We start from the raw sequence: 20975 nt of genomic DNA, 5'->3' as shown, positions 1-20975 counted from the left end.
TTTTGCCAGGCAGTGCTGCACACACCTATAGTCCCAGCACTTGGGAGCCTGAGGCAGGAGGATTGCCGTGAGTTTGAAGTCAGCCTGGGCTACATAGTGAGCTATAGTTCAGCTTGGCCTACAAAGTCAGAACCTGTCTTAAAAGAACTGAAAATACACAAAACTAACACACACACACACACACACACACACACACACACACACAAATACACACACACCCCGTCTTCTTTCATATTCCAATATACATTCAGGTTTCCCTCACGCCTTTCCATGGCTTGAAAGTTGATATTGAAGGACACCTGGCTCTTCCCAAATTCTGAAGAAAACTTCTCTATACAGTTCCAATGGATTGTGTGCTGTTTTTCCTCTTTGATACATCGTTTATGTTTGACTTTGTGAAGAACTGCTAAGCCAGCTCCAGAAGCAGCTGTGCTATTTCTGCGCTGCTTCCGGGGTGAGAGTCTCGACTGCCTCACAGGCTTGCCAGCGTTTGGTTAGTGTGCTGAATTTCAGGCATTCTAGTGGGAAGTGGAATAGCTTCTCATTTTAATCTGCAATTTTCTAGTGACATCACTGTGCGTCACTGTATGCTTATTTTATCATCCATGTGTCTTTATTGGAGAGGTGTCTGTTCGGATCATTAAGTTCATTTTTTTAAGATTAATTTTTATGTGTGTGTGTGTGTGTGTGTGTGTGTGTGTGTGTATACAGGTGCCTGAGGAGGTCAGAAGAGGGCATCAGACCCCTGGAGTTGGAGATTCTGGGATCCTAACTCAGGTCATCTGCAAGAGCAGCAAGTGCTCCTAACTTCTTAACCACTGAGCCATCTCTCCAGCACATTTCAAAATCAGGTTGGGGGGCTGAAGAGATGGCTCAGTGGTTAAGGGCACTGACTGGTCTTGCAGAGGACCTGGGTTTGATTCCCAGCACTCACATGGTAGCTAACAACCACCTGTAGCTCCAGTTCCAGGGGATCTGATGGCCTCTTCTGACCTCCGAGGGCATTGCATGACACAGGTGCACTTACACACATGCAGGCAATACACTCATACACATTTAAAAAAATCAGGTTGGGGGGTGGGCATGGTGGTGCACGCTTTTAATCCCAGCACTCTGGAGGCAGAGGCAGGTGGATCTCTGTGAGTTCAAGGCCAGCCTGGCCTACATAGTGAGTTCCAGGACAGCTAGCGCTACAGTGAGACCCTGTCTCAAAAAGACCAAAAAAAAAAAAAAAAAAAATTGGGTTGGTTGTTTTTGTATTGCTGACTTTTAATTAGTCAGTTTCTCTCTCTCTCTCTCCCTCTCCACCCCCCCTCAATGATTTATGTGGGGCAGGATGGAACAAGCTTCCAGATAATAAATAACACATATTCAAAACAGCAGGGTCAGGCAGGAAGTTGGGGTCTGTTAGTCCTGGTCTCAGGGTTTGGGGGCTCTTGGGATACCATTAGGGGTTCAGGAGGGATAGAGGAAGCAGCAGCAGGTATAGGTTCTCTCTTCTCCTGTGACTTCCCCAGTTGCAAAGTCAGGCCCCATCAGGCCAGTGAAGGAGGAGAGGTGGCAGGCAGCTTCTCACAGCTGGGGCAGGTTGTGGTACTGCTTCCTAGGGCCTGGATCTGGGTCCCAGCTGGAAGGGCAGGGGTGGTCCAGAAGAACGAGTGAGCTGAACATGAATGGTGTGGTGACCCGGAGGGTCCTGGATCTGTCTAACTGGCATCTCTGTCAGATTTGGTGGTATCTCCCTGACCTATATGCATCTGACTGCCCACACCTTTTTTGTTCTGGTCTGTGCTCTCTGGCCCTCTGTGTCCCCAGTGGCTCTAGCCTCATTCCAGGTTTTCCAAATCAGAGAGATACGTTAGATTAGTATATGCCGTTAAGCACTCCTCCTGTAATTTAAATGCAAGTCTCTGAACAAGATAAGTGCTTTCCAATATTTTCTCCCAGTACGTGACTTATCTTCACACTCTTGACAATGTTTATCATATAGCAGAAGCCTTTGACATTAATGAAATACACTTAGAAGATTTTGTCTTTCATGGCTTTTGCTTTTTGTGTAATATCTTATATGATTCTAATTTAAGATTAAGTATCAAATGATTAAAAGATTTCCTTTTGTGTTATCTTCTAGAACTAAAAACCAACTCATTTATCTTTTTATGTGTATGAGTGTTTACATACATACAGTATATGAGTATACCATGTATGTGCAATGTGTGAGGAGGCCAGAAGAAGGCATCAGATCCTCTGGACCTGGAGTTAGGGATGGTTGTTAGCCATCCTCATGTGGGTGTTAGATGTTGAGGAGGCTGTCCTTTCTATCACTGAATTGCCTTTGTTCCTTTGGCAAAAAGCAGTTGGCCGCATCTGCACGATGTATTTCTGTGCTCTGTGTTCTGTTCTGTTATGTGCGACTCTCACCAGTACCACGCTGTGATTGCCTGACCTTCACAATGAGTACGAAGCTGGGAAGGGCAGTGCTCAGCCTTTGCTCTTTGCCTTTCATATTCTATTGGCCACTGAGGTCTCCTGTCTTCCATGTAAGTTTTATAATCAGTTTTTCAGTCACCACAAAGTAACTTGCTGAGAGTCTGACTGTGAGTGCATCGAACCTGTAAATGAAGTTGGGAGGAAGTGACATCTTGTTAATAGATACCAAGTCTTCCTATCCATGAATATGGTATTGTTTTTTTCCCCACTTATTCAGATCTTCTGTTAGTTATCAGTTTCTCCATATATTCATTTACATATATATATACCTGAAGTATTAATTTTTGGTGCTAATGTGATGTTGCATTCTTAATTATAAAACTCATTGCTGGCATACAGGAAAATAAACAACTTCTATATATTTAACCTTGCATTTTGTAATTGCTATGATTTCATATTAGTACCAATAATATTTATTAGTGCTTCCTTAGAACTATCCACATAGGTAGTTGATTCTTTAAGTTTTTTTGACTTATTTTTATTTAAATGCACAAATACTTTGCCCGCATGTATGTAAGTGCACCCATGTTCTGCAATACCTGTGGAGACCAGAAGAGGGCATCAGATTCCCTGAAACTGGTTACAGACAGTTGTTAGCTGATGTATGGGTGCTGGGAACTTTACCGGATCTGGATCCTTCATAAGAGCAGCCAGCCAGTGCTCTAACCGCTGAGCATCTCTCCAGCCCCATCATTCATTTTGTTAAAGTACTTTCTATTTCTCTACTAAGAACCCCTCTTTGGGGCCATCTCCATGATGTGTTCCTTTAATGTACTGAAAATTTTTCATTGACATTTTTGGGAATGTAATCTAAGAGCAGGGTTGAGGTTTTTATTACATTAAAGGTCTGGCCTAATCTGTAAGCCAGTTTGCATTGGCCATTCCTTTCCTTGAATGTACATATGGGGTACTCGCTCATGCTTTTGTTTCCTTGTGGCATTTTATTGGAAGCTGGCATGTTACATAGTATCTTACTGCAATTGTGACCTCACTTCTTTTAAGAGATTTTGTTGGAATTATTTACAGAAACTGTCTCCGGCTTTGTGCAGCTCCTGAAATCTTTGTTCAGATTTTGCATCATAGTTCTGTTTTCTATCTGTCTTGTCAGGTGGTCACCCTTGTGACTGCCTCACTCAGTGGTCAACCAATGACCGGGCAGAAGTCATACTCAAATACCTCAAGCTGTGGAGCTCCCATTTTCTGTGTGCTTATTGGGGATCTTGGCAAAGCATTTGCATGCACAGCTCTGCTTTGAGATTTCTACCTCGGGTCTTTCCTGGACAGGTGCACAGCTTTCAGTCAGCCCTTCTAGAACTCTCTCCCTTTCAGGATCACTTTATGGTACTTCTTGTTCGTACAGTGCACATGCAGACATCCATGGGTATGCCCCATGCTTCTCCATGCCTTTGCTGTAGATTTGCTGCTTTATTGACAAGCCTCCTTGGTGGGGCCTTTCACCGTCCATTCCCACCAGGTTATCTGCCTCTGATGGTTAGACAGACCTTCACACAGCTAGCTCCACTCTTGCAGAAAACCAGCAACTAAGCTGTTGTTCATTGTGGGGTAATGGGACTAATCCCAGGAATAAAGGTCATACACGGACTCCTACTGCTCTTATGGAAAGTCCTAGCAGTTTTCCATGAATAAATGACTCATAGTGTTTATCTCTGATCAGTTTCTGATCCTGAAGTAGTTATTCCTTTTTATTTTTGCATTTGAATTCAGGTTCTACATGATTTGGGGGAGGATGGTTTATTGTTTTATTATTACTTTTGCATTCTTTTGATCTCTTTTGCATTCTTTCCTGGTTTCATAGGAATTTATCTTGATCTGGATTTAATTTTACTTGATCCTGTTTTAAAATTTTTGGACATCTCAAATTTGAGAATTTTGTTTTCTTATTTTTTGGAAACTTTCCCCTGTCATTGGACCTTTCCGCTTTTAAGATTGAGTTGTTTCATTATTTAGACTGTCCTTTGTTTTGCTTTGATTTGAGACAGGGTCTCACTCTGTAGTTCTAGATGGCCTGAACTTGCTATGTTGACCAGGCTGGCCTTGAACTCACAGAGCTAGCTCCCTCCCTCCTTCCTTCCCTCTCTTCCTCCCTCCCTTTCTTCCTTCCTTCATTTCTTTCAACAGGATATCTCTCTCTAGTCCCCAGTTGGCCTGGAACTCTTTATGTAATGCAGGCTGACCTCAAACTTGTGGCAATGCTCCTGCCTCAGCCTCCCATGGGTGGGGATTACAGCTGTGAGACATATTTTATATTTAAATACTTTCTTCCTACTTCCTTTCTCTTGTCTTCCTAAATATCATTTAAATTAATTATAATTACTTTGTCATTCAGTTCACAAATTCCCTCTTCAGCTGAGTCTAATGTAGTAGTCAAAGCAATAATTGTGTATATTTCTAGCAATTCATTTTTTTCAAACTTTACTTTGTGTGTGCCTGCATATGTGTGAATTTGTGTGTGTGTGTGTGTGTGTATGTGTGTGTGAGTGTGTGTGGACCAGAGGTCAATCCTGGCTGTCTTCTTCAACTGCTTCCCATCTTACTTTTTGACTAGGTGTTTCTCACTGAACATAGAACTTGCCTATTGTAGGCTGGACAGGGAGTCTTGGAGATCCTCCTGCCCCTACTTCCCAGTATTGGGATTACAAGTATGTGTCTGGCTTTGACACAGGCGCTGGGATTGAAATCAGTTCCTCATGCTTTCAAGCAAGAGGCAAGAACTTTACTCACTGAGCTATTTTGCCCCCTTAAAGCTCACTTTTTATTTTATTTATCTTTTAAAATATTTTATTATTTTTATTTTATGTGTATGAGTGTATTGCCTGCAGTGCCCACGGATCCTTTGGGACTGGATTTATGGACTGATTGAAATCAGTTCCTCATGCTTTCAAGCAAGAGGCAAGAACTTTACTCACTGAGCTATTTTGCCCCCTTAAAGCTCACTTTTTATTTTATTTATCTTTTAAAATATTTTATTATTTTTATTTTATGTGTATGAGTGTATTGCCTGCAGTGCCCACGGATCCTTTGGGACTGGATTTATGGACTGTTGTTAGCTGCCTTGTGGGTGCTGGGAACCAAACCTGGGTCTTCTGCAAGAGCGGCCAGTGCTTTTAACGACTGAGCTATCTCTCCAGCCCCCAAACTCACTTTCTAACACCATATAGCATGATACTCGCCATCTGCTTTTATTTCCTGGAGCATATTAAGAATGCAGAACGACCCAGGTCTGATCATTCCAGTGTCTGAAATACTTGCTTTTGGTATTCTCCTGGCTTGTGCTAGTCAGGTTTTATTTGCTTGTGTTGGATGATTTTTGTTTGTTTGCAAGCTTCTTTTTCTTGGGAGTCTCTTTTTCTTCTTTTTTAAGGTTGAGGTTTAAAATTCATCCACCCAGAAAGCATTACATATCTTTTGTGAAACACTTAGTTTTATGGCCTTGAGGACATTTAATATCAGATTTTCCCTTCTGAAGGGTTATACTGGCTTTGTGTCAGGCGTTTTGAAGATATTTCTCTTTTTCCTGCTCTTTTCTGAATGAAGAATGGGCAAACAGTTACCCCACAAACTCTCTAAGAGATTTGCACTTGCTTTAGACCAACTCTGCTCTTGCTTTTTGTTCGTCTCAGTCAGTCCATCCACAGCTCTGATCCTACACCTTGCATTCTTTCTTTCATTATTTGACAATTTCATATATATTTTATCATACATATGTATCAATATTAGCACTGAAAAAAATGTATTCCCGACCCCACCACCCATTAACTGTCCACAGTCCCTGAGTGAGGTGTGGGTGTCATCAGCCCCTCCACTATGCATGATGAAATGGTGGTAAGTCCAGTCTTGTACAGGTAAGCACAGGCACAGTGAGTTCGTGCGTACAATGGCTGTGTCGTGTCCAGAAGACACTGTTGTGCAGCAATTCTCTCTGATCTCTGGCTCTTACACTCTGCCCCTTCTTCTTCAATGTTCCCTGAGCCTCAGAGGGGGTGATATAATGACCTGTTTCAGTCTGAACATATCGCAGTCACTTATCCTCCACATTCTAATCAGTTGTCTCTCCATTAACTGTAACCCACACAAAAAATATGCTCCTCTAATGAAGGCTGACAGTCACACTAATCTATATGTCTAGACAGGAGTATTAAGGAGGCACTTTGACATCACAGCTACTTAGCCTAACAGTAGTGGGTTCTCCCTATGACCTCTGTAGCCATGGACTCTTGACCAGGTTGACAGTACATGTGGTTCCGTCCTGTGGTGAGGGCCTGGAATCCAACCAGAAAGCCATTGTTCACCCACACAAGGGTCACGCTGCTATTGCATCTGTGAACCTGTCTGGCCAGGCCAGTGACTACTGTAGCTCATGGGGTCCACAGCTGGGTTGGAAAGCTGAGGACTTCTCTCCGAGCAGCTGCCATAGCATGTTCTGGCCCTAGCCAGCAAGAGGGGAATTTGCAGCTCAGCTCCAACTTGATTTTTCAATGTTTCCTGAAAGCCCAGTATGTGGTGTCTTTAGCAATTGAGTCCCATGATCTAGTTTTGTACTTAACTAAGGACATGGGGGTGGGGGTGTCTCTGGGACCTTCCTGATACCCACACCTGATGCTGTATTTTTGTTAAGTAAGCTTTGGCTTCTGGAGGGAACAATATTCACCATTACCAGGTGCCTCTGTTCAATTTTTAAAAATTATCTTTTCCACTGATTTATAAAATAATGGGTTTTGATTTGGGTTTTTCACATACCCTTAGTTTTGGTTAGCACCCCCTCACACTCCTCCTCTCCCCTATCCCTTTGCCCCATCCCTGCTTAAACCTTTCTACTCCCAGTAAATCCCCCACTTTCAGATCACGTGTGCTTTGCTAACCCCCAGACCCAAAGGCGTCCTTCCTCCCCATGGCACCTCCCCTCTCCTCGGCTCCTCCCCTCCCCACAGCTCCTCCCCTCCCCACAGCTCCTCCCCTCCCATGGCTCTTCCCTCCTATGGCTCCTCCTCTCCTTATGGCTCCTCCCCTCCCCATGGCCTCTCTCTAGCCTCCTGGTCTTTAAGGGCACTTCAGTTCAGCATTCCAGTCTAAGATTCAAAGTAGGATCCACAAATTGCAAGAGAAGATGCAGCATTCTGGATAATTTTCCCCACTCCCATCTGAAAATTTCCTAATTCCAGTTTTCCCAATAGCTGAATAAATTCCACGTGTAGATTATCCCTTCATCAACTAATTAATATCTAGGCTGGTTCCATTTCCTGGCTACTGTGTAGAGTGCATCAATAAATACAGAGGAGCATGCTTCTCTCTAGTAGGATATAGAGTCTTTTGGGTATATGCCCAGGATTATTACAGCTGAATCATATGGCTGATCTAATTTTAGCTTTTTGAAAGATTTCTATCAATTTCCATAGAGGTCCACCAGTTTACATTCACACCAACTATGAACAAGTGTGCCCGTTCCCCAATATCCTCACCAGCATTTGTTATAATTAAAAAAATACCAAACCAATCTTAATTATCTTTATACTCCCTTCTCCACTGGCACCCTCTCATAGCCCCCCAACCAATGGAATTAATATATTCCGTCATTTGTGTTAAGTCCTATTGTGTCAAGTTAGTGTCCCCAGAAGATTTTAATAATTAACACAGTTTGTCTATTTTAAAAAGCATTATTTTATAAGAACATCTTAAACGAACGTTGAATATAGTTCTCTGGTAAATAAAATTATATAGTGTTATTTTAAAGGAATAACCATTCTGACTAGGATGAAATGAAATCTTAAGGTAGTTTTAAAAAGATTCATTTTATTTTTAATTATGTATATGCTGTGTGTCTGTGTGTGGGCTGGTACATGTGACTTGAAGCACCTGCAGAGGCTAGAATCATTGGCTGTCTCTGGAGCTGGAGTTATAGGCAGTTATGAGCCACCCAACTTGGTGGGAACTGAACTTGGGCCTTCTGCAAGAGCAGTACATGCTTTTTACCACTGAGCCATCTCTTCTGTCCCTCAAAGTACTTTTAATTTGCATTTCCCTGGTGGCTTAGGATGCTGAACATTTAAAAAATATTTATTATGGGGCTGATGAGATGGTTTAGCAGTTAAGAGCACTGACTATTCTTGTAGAAGACCTGGGTTTGAATCCCAGCACCTACATGGTGACTAACAACTTTCCATAACTCCAATTCCAGGGGATCTGACACCCTCTTCTGTCCTCCACAGGCACTGCATGACACAGGTGCACTTACATACTTGCAGGCATAACACTCATACACATAAAACAAAAATAAATAGAAATATTTATGAGTTCTTTGTATTTTTTCTTTGGGAACTCTCTCCTCAGTTCCAGAGCTCTCTTCTTGATTTGGTTGTTTGTTTTCCTGAAGTTTAGCTTTTTTAGCTGTTTGTATAGTCCAGCTGTTTGTATATTAATATACAAATTAATATTTGTATGTTAATCCTATATCAGATGAACAATTGGCAAAGATTTTCTCCCATTCCTTCACTTTGCTTTTCATTCTCTGTGTGTGACTGCTGGAACCCAGGCTCCGGGCTATAAAAAGCAGGCAAACTTCCTGGGTAAATGTGTGTGTTTCTGGGCAACAATATTTTCATGTAATTTCTGGCCTTTGCAGGAGTTTCCCTACTGTCATAGCAGTTTGATTATATATATATAATTGGATTTGTAATTTTATCTAGCTTTTTATGCATGGTATATTAGCAAGCATCTCACCTAAAGTGAAATACATTGCATTACTTCAATGGAAAAAAATGTGAATTCAAGCCAATATATCAGTTTTCCAGTTCTATTACTATTTTAACATTAATTCTTAACAGAAAATAATACAAACAATAGATCTTAGGCAATGCTGGTATCTATGCTGAGTTGAAGGAAATATAACAGGGAAAAGCCTTTATTAAGACCTTTACATTAAAGTTGATAGTTCTTTAATTTATGAATCAAAAATAGTATTTCTTTCAGCAAACACAGATTGTGACTTGTGTATACATAAGGCTAGTTGCTAGCTGCAGTAGAGGATTCAAGAAAATATATCCATAGTATTTGAATGTGTTAATAATAATATTTATCTTCTACCCAGGGATCATTATGCGTTTTAAATACTACCAGGTTGGAATACATTCCTATAATCCCAGGAGACTAAGGCAGAAGGAGCCCATGTTCAAGGCCAGCTTGGGCTAAAAATTTTGAAGTGATACATTAGATTTAATAGTGAAGCCTGTAACAACTTCAAGTTGAGGAGGAATTTGATTTTGAAAACATATTGCCAAAGTACCAAGACTCAAACTGATATATGACAACTTTATTTCTTATGCATAAAGGTTGATGAAAATCATTACTAGTTCTATTAAAGAAAACTGAAGAAAGCCTGTCTTAAAAAATGCTTCCTGTGGGACTGAAGAGATAGCTCAGCAGTTAAGAGCACTAGCTGTACTTGACGAGGACCCAGGTTGTAAGTTGCCTTATGGGGATCTGATGCCCTTTTCTGGCCTTCACGGGCATTGCACACATGTGCTCCACTTACATATATGCAGGCAAAACACTCATACACATAAAATGATTTTTAAAAATGCTTACTGTCCTCAACATTTTATATATTTTATGATAGACATTTCAAGATGACTGTAGGGGCTTCAGTTACTAGACCTGTTTTTAATTGAGGCAACAAAGGTAGAAAGAGTTCGAAGAGATAATAGGTAGGATCACAGTTAGCAGTAGTGCATGCAGGATTCAAACTTTGCTGTCTGACTGCAGAGTCCATATCCTTAACATGTATGACAAGATGCCATGTGCTACTACATGGTAGGACATTATTATACATAGGAAGCCTAATGTTTAATTGGAAAATAACATACAAAATGCAGAAAGAAATGTTTACTAAACATCACTGTATAGTTGACAAGATCACGATCACAATAGGACCCGGTGGGCTAATCAGGAGAAACTTCAGCAGTGTTGAAGATCAAACTCACCACTGCATGTTGAGGTCTGCAAGTCATGGTGTCAAGTGCTGCCTTTTATCTCATAATTATTAAACCAACTTAGTGGCTTGGTGATAGAGAGGGGAAATACTGGGAGTAAAAAGGTTCAAGCAAAGAAGTGGGTGGGAGGAGGGGAGGAGGAGAGGAGATGGAAGGTATGATTCACCAAAATGAAGGCCATATAAAAATCTATTCTCTTGTAACCCAAATAAAAAATAAAAAGGCAGACTGAAGGGAGAAGGGAGTTACCCTGCATGCTAGACAGTGTTGCTTCTAGAATTAGTGAGTTTCTAAACACAATTCTCAGTCCCAGGTGTGGAACACCTCCAAAAAGTCAGTGAAGAAGGCCCCAGAAGACCCCACCACACAGTACAGGCTCTTGTTAACCCTCACAGCTGCTCACCAGAACAGAGGATAAGATCCTGTCACTTAAGACACCAGATACCTTGGCTGCAAGAGAGAAAGCAGTTTGGAACTCACCTAGGACCGCCCCCCCTGCCCATTGCTAGTTTTCAAAGCCTGCAGAACAGGCTCCTGGGGGAGAAAAGTCAGATCCAGCTGTGAACCTTACAAACCACAAAATCAACTTGCCAGGCAAGATGTGCCCACCTATGCCATACTGGCATGACTGCTGTGGAGGTAACCAACCATCCTTTGATTGAATTTGAGGCCTGCTCCACAGGAGGAAACCCATGTCTAATGCTGTAATCTTGGCTAACAGCCCATGCCCAGGGAGGTCATGGTCCCAAGGGGAAACATAGTATTGTTGTCTAAGTAAATTGACATAGCATCAAACTGTCTTCTACATCTCTGTTTATACCCATAGAGAAATGCTACACTCATCCTAAATCAGAAAAGCCTCTCTGTAGTAAACAGTGATAAATGCTCAGATTCATGATTGCCCAAGATGCTGAGAATAAGTGACGGTTGAGGGCTCAACCCAAAACAAGACATTTATAGCACACCTTCTAAGGTACAGGGAACACCGTGGAATAGGGGGCACAAAGTACATAAGAACCAGAAGACAGGGCAAAGGGGCTGTGAAATATCCTCTAGATTGAATGATCACTGTGATCATGAACTCTCAGCAGCTGTGGTACCTGTACTGGGCCTACACAAGACTGGAAGGTGAGGCCCTCACCCTTACTGTTGAACTATTGGCTATTGATAGATTCTGGAAGAAAAGGAGTCATTGCCTTCATGTGAGTACCTACTACTGAGCCCAATGGGCTCCAATAGATTAGCTCCAAACCTATGATCACCCGACAGCCCTGGTTAAATTCAGTGGTTCACAAAACAAAATGAATAGACGTGAATGTGAGAAATGGATTTGTAGGGAAGAGGGGAGTACACAGAGGTTGTAGGGAGATGAGAAAGGGTGGTGGGGTGGTCAGTGCGCTTTATGTACATGTGGTGAAATTGTCAAAGGAGAAATTGATAAATAATAAAGAATAAATGGAAAGCTCTGAGAAGCTTAAACCCTTGTCTTTGAGAATCACAAAAGCTTGCTCTGTTTTCTTTCCCCATGCAAGCTGGCAGACATTTTCTAGCACGTGCTTCAAAGACTTTTGTACTTGGGTCTGGTCTAAAGATGAAGAGTAGAAGATATGCTGCTGTATTCTAGGCCACAAACTTCCCAGACTACTATACAAGCTCTTCTTCCACTGAAGCTACCCAGGCCACAAGAAGGAAGAAACTGTTTAAAGAAGAATGCACCAAAGAACCACACAGTCCATATGCAACTTTTATGCCAGTAATAAATACGCCTTTGTTGTTTTAAGTGCTGATACTTTGAGGTTGCTTGTTGTAGCAGTTAGTCTTAATCACTGGCTAACAAAACAGACATCAGTGCAGACCAAGCAAATTAGCTCATCTCTAAAAATATTTTGAAAGACCTAGGAAATATATTTTCAATCTAAAGTTTTCATTTTGTATAGTTTTCTGTCCTTTACCAGCTTTAAGATTAAAAAAAAATTTAAAATTTACTTTATATTTTATGTATGAGTATTTTGCCTGCACATATTTATGCGCACCATGTGTGTGCAGTGCCTGAAGAGGCCAAAAGATGGCGTTGGATCCCCTGGAATTGGAATTATAGACAGTTGTAAGCTAACATGTGGGTTTTGGGAGCTGAACCTGGGTCCCATGCAAGAGCAGTAAGTACTTTTAACCATGAAGCCATCTCTCCAGCCCCCTGGATTTAAGAGTTTTTTAAGTAAAAAATATACTTGTTTCAGGACAATTTTGATAACTGTTAGTATATCCTATTTTAGGGTTAACATTCACTGTAACACCAATATTATTACAATAGCCAATACTAAGGAATTGTACTAATTTTTGTTTTATGCTCTTTGTGTGATTCATTTTGTTTAATTAAAAAAAAAAAACACTCGAGGTGGCATGTGTATTACTCTCTAGCAGCAGTTCAGTGTGCTTTTAGAAACTTTTACTTCCACAAAGTGGTCTTTGTTTCACAAACACTTATTTTGTGTAAAGTTTTGAGCATCTTTCCTGAGATATTAAAAAATACTTTCCCATCAGATCTGAGGTTTCTAACCAAAGCTCATGAGTTAGATGCTGTATTGATCTAATATACTATTAAGTGGCAAAATGGTGCAATTTGTCATGTCCACATGGCATTATGGGAAATTCTCTCTGCTGCTTGGGGGTCCCTGTTTACACTCTCTAATTTCCTCACATCATAGACTAATGACAGAGGAACTTACTTCTCAGGTTATTGTTTCCAACAAGCAGATACATGTAAATAATCAATTACTTCTAAAGTCCCATACTTTCCCCTACACAGTTTAAAGAAATCATTTGTTTATTTCAAACAGCAAACTCTATTTTCTGCCTATAAAACAAGTGACTTTATGCAGGAGCATGAAAACATGCAGTTTCTCTGTGTTGGGTAGTAAAAAATCTCTCTGCCCATAGCATACTAAACACATTGTTAAATTCTATTGACTTAAGTGCATGCAAGTGCTTCTGGCTTAAGAGAAATGTTTCAATACATACTATTTCAGAGTAGCCATGAAGCAGAGAAAAGACCTTATATGAGCAAGAATTTACTGTAGAATTCACTCAGTTGACATAAAGGGTGAGCTTTGTGGCATGTGCTGACTTATCTAGTGCCTCTGAAGAAGGCACAACAGACATCTGGTGTATTAGATGGTGACATAGCCCATGAGGAGAGGCATCGTCTTTCGTCCTGGCGTGCTATTAGTATGAACACTCATTTCCCTTGTGCTGGCTTCCTCTCCTCGACCTCTTCCCACATCGCCATCCCCTTCCCCACACAGCAGCTCCCCTAGGACTGATGACCAAGTTTCCTTGCTCTTTCTACATTCCAGAGCACCCTCCTTTTTCTGGCTTTGGGTAGGATCCATGTGATTCAGATCCAGTCCACCTAATGTCCAAGGTATCTGAAACGTGGTCTTCAACTTAGCACGTTGTTTCTGAGTCACATGTTGTTTCAGGTGAGTGGGAACCTCATACATATAACTGTCATTCAACTAACACGGCTGGCACACAGGTGCTAGACAATGTACTTTCATTAGGCATAGTGGTTATATTTTGCGTCATTAATATGAACACTGAATTAGTAATCCCGAACAACTGTTCTGAGGAGAAGTACAGTCCCTAAATGCTTTGGGTAACATTTTAGACTACTAATCAATACATCACTTTGTTTCTTTTTAAAGGCAGCTTGCTTAAGATGCATAGTTGGTTCATTAAGATTGACCTCATAGCTAAAAGCACTGTAATTTATGCCTCCACAAAGCTTAACAGCCCATCTCTTTTCTCCTGAAGACATGTCACCACCTCTTTTCATGCTGGCACACCTAGTTATACTAGAAAGTACTTCAACACTGAATTTGGGTGCCATTCACTTTACACTATGGAATCATTAAAAGACATGGGGAAATGAAAAAAAAAGAAAGGAAGGAAGGAAAAGAAAGAGAGAGAGGAAGGGAAGAAGGAAAGACAGACATGGCACCAAACAACTGTATCGCTGGCCTGTACTAGTCTTTTATTTTTTTATGTGTATGTTTGTGTGCCTGAATATGTGTTTGTGCACCACATGCATGCAGGCCCTTCCAGATGCCAGAAGAGGGCATCAGATCCCCTGGAGCTGGAATTACAGATGGTTGTGAGGCACCTGATAAGGGTTCTGGGAACCAAACTCAAGTCTTCTACAAGAGCAGCAAGCACTCTTAACTGCTACACCATCTCTCCAGCTCCTCTGTGCTAGTCTTTGAATGATTGCAAAAGTATCCTTACTACTGACTTTGAGACTGTAAATATGTTTTGATGCGTGAATTTGCAAAATAAGAGAATTCTTATTTGATAATGAGAATTGATAATATTTAAATAATAAAAATATTACGGGTTAGAATGCAATCAAGATTGAAAATGTTATTTTTTTAAAAGTTACGTATAAGCTTAATCTAGGTGCAGTTGAACTTTTCATTAAAGCTGTTTAAACCTAGACTTTTCTTGTCTCTGCAGGATGTTTCTAAATTACAGTTTATTATAATGGGCATTCTATCAGGGCTTCCCCTGAAAGTCCTGGCTTTTCTTTAATTACCAGTCTCCAGGTCTGAAACTAAACTCAGTTTGTTCTTATTGTGTTTGGGGGAAATCCCTCATTCAAAAGCACAAGGGAGACTTTCACCCACTAATCCTGGAGGAAGAGACTTCTATCTTACCATCAAACACTTCAGTTTTCTTTGACTGAAAAATTCCTCCACGGCTGGCTGCCTTCTCTTTATTCTGTCCCACAGTTTTGTGCAAAATGGCACTTGCTCAGTCTTTGTTTCTTTACTGTTCCAGCAGGATCAGGGTCGGGGCTGTGGCTAACGTGAAGTGAAGAGGATTAGAGATGTGTTACCTCAGGAAGCTTCTGGAGGAACAATCTGGGATTTCAAATTGTAAGGTTTGACATGGAGCCAAAATCTTAGGTTTACCTAGCTTGGTTTTTCCATTTCTATGAGAGTTGAAAACCAATGCTTCCAAGTCCTCTGTGAGGGTGAAGCATGAGATTCTCGGAAAGTCAGCACAATTCATTTCACAAGGACTCAGAGCGGAGCGAGACTGGAACACCTATCTGCAGACATACCTTAGGTCCGCGTCAGATCGTGAAATGGAAACCAGCTTTCTAAGTGTTTTTCTAGTTGCCTTTAGGTTCTGGTAAATGTTAAACCAGTTTCCTTCCTTCCTTCCTTCCTTCCTTCCTTCCGGCTGTGCGATTTCTAGTCACCCAGGACACTTAAATTTTCCTTCCTTCCTTCCTTCCTTCCTTCCTTCCTTCCTTCCTTCCTTCCTTCCTTCTGCTTTTAATTCTTTGAATAAATGAAATGCCTCCATCAATTCCTCCTGAGTGTGGAATCACACCATTGGATACTTGAGAAAAGAAATACACAAGAAACATCCCCTTAGATGTTGGGGGGGGTGCAAGGAATACTGGGGCTAGAAAAGCCTTGGTTCCATGGATCAGCCATACTAACAACATTTAATGAACAAAAACATCCAGATGGACCATTCACCAGAACAAGCAAATGGCAATTCCTGAAGGACAGAACTGTTTAAGTGAGAGGAAGAGCAAAGCATCATGGGATGAGTTTGCCATTCCCCTGCAGAGCACCAAGCTGTTTCATTTGGCCTGTAATTGATTTCTTCTCCTCCAAGAGAGACCCACACCTTATCTGACTCTTGTTTCCACAATATTAATGTGGAGACACCAGTATTTCCTAGGGGTCTGCCTCTTTAGGACACTGGGGGAACTCTATGTGTTGAAGATAGTTTTCCAGATTAGAAAATATCTTCCCAATATTTCTCAGGTCCTGTATGTTACATTAAGGCTATGTGTGTAAGTATAATGCTATAATTTCAAGCTTCCTTATTCTTTTCTACCTGGCTCTATACCTTAGCCAAATGACTTAATTTGCTAGAGGCCATGCCTCCCAGCTGCAGACTGGAGCTAATTATTAATTGCATTGGAAGTTATAGGGCCTTTTCAAAGTGAATGGACTCATAACCTCTGGGATGTTGCCTTCAAAAAGTGGTTGCTTGCTTATTTGTTATTTCTGCATCCCAATTTCACCTCTGGTCTTTCTGTACTCCCTATACCTCTGCTCCACAACCACTTGGAGCTGCCATCCCTGGGAAAGAGTCTTTGGGGTGACAGATGCCTTGTGAGTGTGAGAACTCATCCAGGGCCAGAAAAACCTTCGTGCACCAGAGAGGAAAAAGAAGTTAGCAAAGAGCAACTGGCTTTCAAAGCAACCGTTGCTTTTCAGCAAATGTGTTTTCTTCTTGTCGTAGAGCTGAGAACATATGTGGCACCTGGCAGATGATTTCTGTGATGCTTCAAGTCAGGATGGAGAAGGTTGACTCACAGTTCCTCACACTGCATGTGTGAAATCTTCCAAGAAAGTTTGGAGGAAGGATGATCATGAGATTTTGATGATGATCTTGATTGCTATGAACTCTGTATTAAAAGAGGAGAATCAACTGGTTCTTTGCTTCTATTTCTGACCATTTCAAACTTCAAAAAAGCAATGTGAAGAGATGAAAAGAAGCAAAAGAAGGGGAGTAGTTTTAGCAAGTTATGGTTTTCCAGACATCATAAACATTTGGTACTGTGCATCCCTCTGACATAAGGACAAAAGCTTGAGGGGTTTACACAGCCATTGACACATTATTGATTCCAATCACTGAGTTCTCTGCACTGTCCTGTATACTATGTTTAAAACGAAATATCTTATTTATTATTTTTATTTTATGTGTACGAGTGTATTGCCTGCATGTATTTAAGTGTACCCGTATTGTGCAATGCCCATGGAGGTCAGAAGAGGGCACTGGATCCCCTAGAAATGGATTTAAGGATGGTTGTTAGCTGCCATGTGTGTACTGGGAACCAAACCCAGGTCCTCTGCAAAAGTAGCCAGTGCTCTTAAATGATGAGCCATCTCTCCTGCCCCGTGCTGTTTTTTAAATATTCATAATCTAAATGTTCATACTATTCAGATTTTTATTAAAACGAACATACTATAAAGAATGGGAAACTAGGGCCCAATTCTTGTTTAAGTAATATATTTCAGGAAATGTTTCTTCAGGGATCACTGACAAACATGTGTTATTCATAAGACATTGGTTTCTAACATCCTGGAGAAAAGGCCAGATGAAGGACCTTACTACTGTGTTGTACAAGTATCAGTGATTAACTCTGACTGTCTAAAACAGACACAGGAATAGGCTATCCACACAGACATGCAAGTTCAGGGTCTTGAGGTTTTCTCTCATTGAAAGTATTTTATACATTGCATGCAAATGCAAAAATATGTCCAACAAGACAATAGACTTCACAAGTCTATTACAGACTTTTCTCATCACACATTCTAGGAAACTTGCACTGGAAATTCTATCTGTGGTTCTGCAAGTCACAGCATAACTGAGTGGGCCGATGCATCAGGAAGTCAGACACCCTGGGCTTAGGACCATCTAGTCCAGCATGAACAACTGCAATCACCGGTTTATGTAAAGCTCCCATGCTTGGAAAGCAAAAGAGCTCCAATCACTTCTATAATGCATGCCAGAAAAGGGCACAGAGATGAAAAATACCAACTACAGGCTAAGTAGCAGTCATTTCTGCTCCTCTGTAGAGCTCGGTTCAAATCCTGGGCTTTTCATTTAATGACTGTGACCTTGAGCCAAGCACTTCAACACTGGGGGGTCCATCATCCTGTGTGTAAGACAGGGATAACAACGTGCTCCCATTGTGCACAGCTGTGAGGCTTAAAGAATGCCATGTGACTTCTTGGCGTGAGGCAGCCAGCAGACAGGGAATAGAGAATAGTTATTATTTTGTAGCATTGTGATTATCTACAATCTTGGACTGAAACATGACCAATGCTATAATTTGAAACATGTTTCTTTTGTTTTTTCATGTTCTAGCAAACTAGTTCAAAGTCTGTTTTTCAAATACATTATCTAGTTTGGGATTTAAAAAAAAATCACTGTATATGTTCTGCTCTGTTTATCAAAGGCTGTCTGTCTGTAATGCTTACCCAAGGGTAAGTAAATTGCACAGGATACGTTCCACCTCCAATTATTGTTGAACCACATTCCTTGTGGTAATGGGTCAATTTCTCTACTTCCTCTTCCCTCCTACCACATTCCACACCCTAAAAAGGTGCCAGTTTTCACTCTCCTTTGAAACTGAATTTTCATCTGTATTTTAAAAATCATTTAAAGTAGTTGCAAATTCTTTGAGGCCTCTCCAACCTCAGCCATCAAGGGGGGGGGGGGGGGGGGGGGGGGAGGCTTTTGCCAGAATCTTCCCACAGAGCACAGGGACTCTGTAATGAGTTACGCATTCATAAACGGTTGACTCTTTGATCTCTGGCTGCTTGTACGACTCTAAAGAGAAAGGCATTCCAGTCCCAACCACACAGAGAGAGGGACCAGGTTATTTATGGTAGCCCCTGACTCTGAGTTTAGCCTGGCTCTTTAAAGACTCAAATACACACATCACTTTGACTGGCCAAGCTGCTCCCCTTGCTGTGGTGTGTAATGGGGGGAGGGCAGAGTGGGAGTGGGAATGTCTGGCCTCTGGTTTCTCCCTGGGGTGAGAAAGGTAGCTAGCTTAGCAGAAACAATCACAACAGTATTTATGGAGACAGTAGAAAATAGAATCCATATGTGTACAAAGGGAAATCACAGTAAATCATCGAGAGTGAAGATGACTCTTGACTCCCTTTCAGAGGCCGGTAGGCTTCTGGCAGCGAATGAAATCGGCCACTCCAGTGCACAGAATCCAGAGTTCATGTGCAGCCCTCCTTTGATGAAGTCCACCAGCACTTTTAACTTCTCAGAGATGAAGCAGACTCTGTGGTTCCCCGAGTTCAGACACTGTTTGCAAGCTGATGACGGGGAGCTTGGTGTGTCAGAGCTGACACCACCGCGGAAGCCGTGGGCTTTGCTTCTACAGTTGCAGAACCTCAAGTCAGTGGCTTCTTGCCAATGATTCTCCGAGCTGATACCAGCAGCCACCAACTCCCAGGTGCTCTGTGATGTGTCCAGCTGGTGATCCATTCGGATCACTGTTAACGGTTTACATATGAAATGTCCCCACAGGATCATGTTTGGAACTCGGCTCCCAGTTGATGGTCCTGTATTGGGAGCTTAGGGAAACTTTAGGAGGCAGGCCTAGCTAGGGGAAGTAGGTCTCTGGTGTCAGGTTGTTTGAGAAGCCTTGTTCCTGGCCCTTTCCTATCTTTTTCTGCTTTCTGTCCACTGTGAGGTGATCAACTCTCTTCTCTCACATGATGATCTGCCCAAGTACATAGGGCTAAGTGACCAAAGACTAGACTCTCTGAAACTCTGAACCAAAATAAAATCTTTCTCCTTTAAATTGTTCTCTTGGGGGCTAGAGGGATGACTCTGCAATGAAGAGCACTTGCTTCTCTTCCGGAAGACCCAGATTCAGTTCCCAGCACCCACATGGTGGCTAACAACCATCCGTAATTCCAGTTCCAGGGGATCCGACACCCTCTTTTGGCCTCTATGGGTATTGCTTGTATGTGTTGTACTTACATGCAGGCAAAATACTCATTCACATAAAAAAATAATAAAATATTTACCACAAAGACAGGCATATCAATAGACATGATACAGGGCCTCCAAGGTAGCACATGGGCCAACGTCAATGCCTACAAGACTAGCAAAGAACAGCTAAGGTGAAATACAGATACTTCTTAGAGAGAATGCATGAGGGAAGGCTGAATGGTCCAGCTCTCTTTGCTCTCCTGGGCTCAGGGAGGAAAAATGAACAGAAGTCACATTTTACAAATAACCTTTACCTCATAATTCATTCACTGCCAAGATGATGGATACTTATTTCATGATTTAATAAAAAGATAGGACTTACCTAGGAAGAGAAGAAGCTGGAGGGGGAATCCACAGATACGTGGTTCGCTCTTTTGAGGGGAGTGCTCACGAGCTCTGGACCCTGACCCCACCTTAGTCTCTGGGATATAGTATAATCAGCTACAAATTTAGGACTCCAGTAGCTCCATCTGTAAAATACAAATGATAATGTAATTTTTCTCACCCAACAACTGCTAATTGAATAATTAGAGCCTTAGATTGATTAAAAAACACAGGGAGACCAAATAAGAAAATGCTGATAGGATGTGCAGAGTAGGATGCACTGGAACCACACAAAAACTCTAGGCAGCTACTCAGAGCCAAAGGTCTTAATGTCCAGCCTTCCAGCATATTTACCACAATGTGAGTTGTATACCACAAGGCTGGGTAAGTGCATTAGTGAGACCAACCATGAAAATAACAGCAAGTTTCTGTAGTTGAGGGCAGAAGGAAAGGCCAATCTGGAATCAGGAAGGACAGAGAAAAGCTGATCCCTCTGTGGTTCCTTCTCTGCTCCCTTTGTTAAGGGGTTGGTACAATCACTTAGGG

The 20975-nt window shown here is 41.6% G+C and overlaps 1 protein-coding gene across 1 annotated transcript in view; it reads right to left on the bottom strand.

Annotated features, from left to right (window-relative positions):
- The window catches only part of Kiaa1217 (KIAA1217 ortholog), a 529925-nt gene extending 509401 nt beyond the window's left edge, over positions 1-20524 (bottom strand). The window contains exon 1 of the mRNA XM_017797805.2: positions 20428-20524. The gene's annotated coding sequence lies outside the window, so the exon portion shown is untranslated. The remainder of the gene's footprint in view (positions 1-20427) is intronic.
- Between the last annotated feature and the right edge of the window lie 451 nt (positions 20525-20975).

The sequence above is a fragment of the Nannospalax galili genome, unplaced genomic scaffold (genome assembly GCF_000622305.1).
Source record: "Nannospalax galili isolate Female #2095 unplaced genomic scaffold, S.galili_v1.0 scaffold14, whole genome shotgun sequence".
Taxonomy (NCBI): Eukaryota; Metazoa; Chordata; class Mammalia; order Rodentia; family Spalacidae; genus Nannospalax; species Nannospalax galili.
Note: the sequence above shows the minus strand (reverse complement) of the source record. Positions and strands in the feature narration are given on the sequence as shown.